At 38.9% G+C, this 3,791-nt stretch overlaps 1 pseudogene across 1 annotated transcript; it reads left to right on the top strand.

Annotated features, from left to right (window-relative positions):
- The first annotated feature begins 861 nt into the window (after positions 1 to 861).
- On the top strand, positions 862 to 2,501 carry LOC106674679 (Ig kappa-b4 chain C region pseudogene; annotated as a pseudogene). The gene is made up of 2 exons (XR_013095345.1): positions 862 to 877; positions 1,956 to 2,501. The product of XR_013095345.1 is annotated as an Ig kappa-b4 chain C region pseudogene (transcript).
- Positions 2,502 to 3,791: the final 1,290 nt, after the last annotated feature.

Genomic DNA, 3,791 nt, shown 5'->3' with positions numbered 1-3,791 from the left:
GTCATGCTTTCTCGTTTGTCTATTCTGGCGCTGATAATTGGCACCTGTCTTGTGTCAGTGATGTAAAAGACGGATTTAATGCAACATGACCATTCACACAGCAGTCGCTTTCTAAAACGTCAGATATGTATCGGATTCAGTACCACATACGAAAGTGAACTAGATCGGATTTGGAAAATATTGGATTTGTGCTTTCTGTCATACCATGATCGGATATGAGTCGCTTAGGGTCAAAAAAGTTGGATTTGATGCACTTTCGCCTGCAGTGTGAACGTAGCCTTAGTCTTGCTGTTCAGTGCTGGCTCAGTACCGTTGTATGTTTGTGTCCTTTGTCAATATATATGCATCTTTGTATGGAGTGGATCAGCCAGTTTATCAGAGCATCAAACACAAATATATCTGATTTTTCTATATTTATGAATATAGTCTCTAAAAATGTAGGAAATCACAAAGTCTTCATTTACACTGATGCATATTAATTAACATTTACATTTCTGTAAATTGGATCCACTCTGTTATTCTCAGATTTTGATATCAGAAAAAGTCCCAAGTCTCTTTGCTTAGGTTGCTGCCCCCGCGACCCGGCCTCGGATAAAGCGGATGAAGATGGATGGATGGAAAAAGTCCCAAGAAATCAAAGTCAAAAGTTTTACATTCCAAATAAATTATTCATTATTTAAATGTGATGCACTGTAATATTTTCAGTTTTCACATGAGCTGACAAAATGATACAAACAGTGAATGATTTTGTTGAGTTTGTTTGTCTCAGAGTCAGAGAGCCGTGTCTCTCTACAGTCAGAGGTTTTTGTACGGCGCCTCAATGAGTTTGTATCACTGTGGTACACGTTCGGTGGAGGAACCAGACTGGATGTTGGAAGTAAGTCAAAAACAAAGTTACTTCTATGCCCTTTTTCTCTTTCATTTAATTTTCTTTTCTTTAATTTCATTTAATATGAAAGGCTAGGAAACTTTTTGTGTAACTGATTAATTATTTTATTCATAAATTTTGTCCTAAGAAACAAAGTCAGCTTTGGAAATGAATATTCAGACACTCAGGACAATTTCCAATGAAAATCTGGGATGTTTCATATTATTAATTATTATTTGTAGTTCTGATGATAAAGTTGCATTTTGAGGGCTTGTAGGTTTAGTTCAGTCTGACAGAGTCAGAGAGCCGTGTCTCTCTACAGTCAGAGGTTTTTGTACGGCGCCTCAATGAGTTTGTATCACTGTGGTGGACTTTTGGTGGAGGAACCAGACTGGATGTTGGAAGTAAGTTAATTAAACTGTGTTTATTATTAAATATTGTATCATTTTATTTAATAACTACTTGTTAGGCTGCTTAGATGAGACAAAAGTATTTTTTTTATTTAAAATAATTGAGTTTTTGATGTTTGTCCTTTTTACTGGACTAATTCAGATGAGCTCTGCGAGTTTCTCTTGTTTAATCTACATTTCTGTCACAGTAAAATGTAGACAAGAGTAAACTTCATCATCTTATGATTAGTTTGTAAATTTCCACCACATCAGCTGCTGTTTGGATGAGTTAAAGTTTGCTTTCTGATGTTTTTATCGTGTCAGATGTTTCAGATTTAGTTTGAAATCATGTGAGCTGTTCAATAACATTTCAAATCTATATGAATGAGTAGCTGCTCTGTGCTTGTGTCCACTAATGTCTTCAGTCGTCCATGATTTAGACTTCTAATCATTTTAAAGCTTCTGCTGTAAATGTTTCCACATCTGCTTCTTTTATTTCCAGTGTAGTTTGAACATATTTCAGCTCAAACTGTGTGATGATTCTCTCTGTGCTGATATGCATGAGAGGTTTCTGAAAGGGAAGTGAAACAATGTGTGAGTGAATGACTGGTGGAGCAGAAAAAACACCTGACAGAAACTTCTTAACGGAGAAATTCAAATTGTGGTTCCTGTCCTCTAAGCTGATTGGTGTTTCCTAGGTGATGCCCGCCCCGCCCTGAAGGTGCTGGGTCCCTCCAACAAGGAGCTGGAGCAGGGGAAGGCCACGCTCATGTGTGTGGCCAACAAGGGCTTCCCCTCAGACTGGAGTCTGTCCTGGAAGACGAGCGACAGCAGTGGCAGCAGCAGCATCAGAGGGGAGGAGAGCAGGACTCCTGGAGTGCTGCAGAATGACGGCCTCTACAGCTGGAGCAGCACCCTGACGCTCACTGCAGACCAGTGGGGGAAGGTGGGCTCTGTGACCTGTGAGGCCACCCAGGGCTCCCACACTCCGGTCTCAGAGATACTGAGGAGAGACCAGTGTTCCCAGTCCTGATGTCAATCACTGAGTCTTTGATGTTGATTTTCTTCTGTCTCTTTGTTTCTTTGTGTTTACAGATTTAAAAAATAAACTCATCAAACAGTCATGTTTCCATCTCATAATGACAACAATCAGAGCAACAATCTCCTCTAGTTTCATCCTTTTGTGTCTGTTGTAAAGCTGATATTTCAAACTCTTAAAAGAATAAAAACGTACAGAGAAAACATGTTCTTTGACTCTGTGAGTTTAATAAATGCACATTAAAAAATAAAGATTTTGTAATATTTGTAAAACCAGACCAAAATAAAAATGTAAACAGACACATCAAGTGTAATGTGCAGTGAAAATGGTTAAATATATTTTTTAATCCACATATTAAATATTTCTCTATAAGCTGTTGAGGTCATGTCAACCATAGATTATCTGTGTGCTCTTCATAATTTCTAGTCTCAAAGCTGTTTTATGATCTACATTTTAATCTGATCTAAAACCTAATAAGTAAAATTAAAGAGCAGGGTGTCATCTGTATGTTTAAACAGAGATCATTTAAATCAAGTTCAAGTGAAGATTTACTGAAGTTTGATTAATGAACTATTTGGCAGTGAAACTCTGATGAAGCACCAAAGCAGAGAAGAGTCTAGAAGCTGGTGGTGGCAGAGGTGAAGCAGGTGGAGACTTAGCTGAGGATCTCTAATTGTCAGGATGAGGTGGAGATCAGGAGTCTGAGAGTTAAAGCACACAAAACAGAGGCTGAGTAACTCACAGAAGGCAGCGAGACAATAACTGGACTCAAATAATGACGACAGAATTGAGCTCGACAGTGGACATGATGTTAAGAACAGACTAACAGAACAAACACAGGAATGCAGGCAGATGAGAGACTACAGGTCTGCTTTAATCAACTTATATAGAAGTTAATCTCTTCTAGTGTTCACAGCAAAATGAGAAACTCACTAAACCTCTTAACACAAGAAAAAGACCACGGTCTGTCAGGAGGACGCTTGCTGGTTTTACATCTGACAGAGACAGTCTGTCCTGGAACAAAAGACTGAGTCGGCACTTTTTCTCCCAGTTAATAATAAAGAATATCAGAGTTATTGAAGTTACAGCTTTCATGTTTCATGCTTCATGCACGACATTCACAGTGTTGGTTTTTCCCCATTTTAGGTATTTGTGTCTTAGTCCTGTTTTTCCTTTGCTTTGTATTTTTCATGCAGTCTCAATGAACGCCTCGCTTTCTGGTAAATTCCATCCTGTTTCCACGTGTCTGATTTTGGGTCCTTTCACTCTCCGCTCCACACAATCTGCTGCTGCAGATCGTGACATTATTGGAATTATTCATTGTTTTTTTTCTTTTTCTTTTTGCCTGTCCCGTTTGGCTCTTTTTGTCAAGGCTCGGCTGTGTGGCAGGCAGGAGGAGGACCCAAACGCAAAACTCACAGACACGGGGATGAACTCAAAATCACAGCTTTAATGCTGGAATGGCAGAACATAGGAAATACAAAACTAAACTGGG

The sequence above is a fragment of the Maylandia zebra genome, linkage group LG22, assembly GCF_041146795.1.
Source record: "Maylandia zebra isolate NMK-2024a linkage group LG22, Mzebra_GT3a, whole genome shotgun sequence".
Classification (NCBI taxonomy): domain Eukaryota; kingdom Metazoa; phylum Chordata; class Actinopteri; order Cichliformes; family Cichlidae; genus Maylandia; species Maylandia zebra.
Note: the sequence above shows the minus strand (reverse complement) of the source record. Positions and strands in the feature narration are given on the sequence as shown.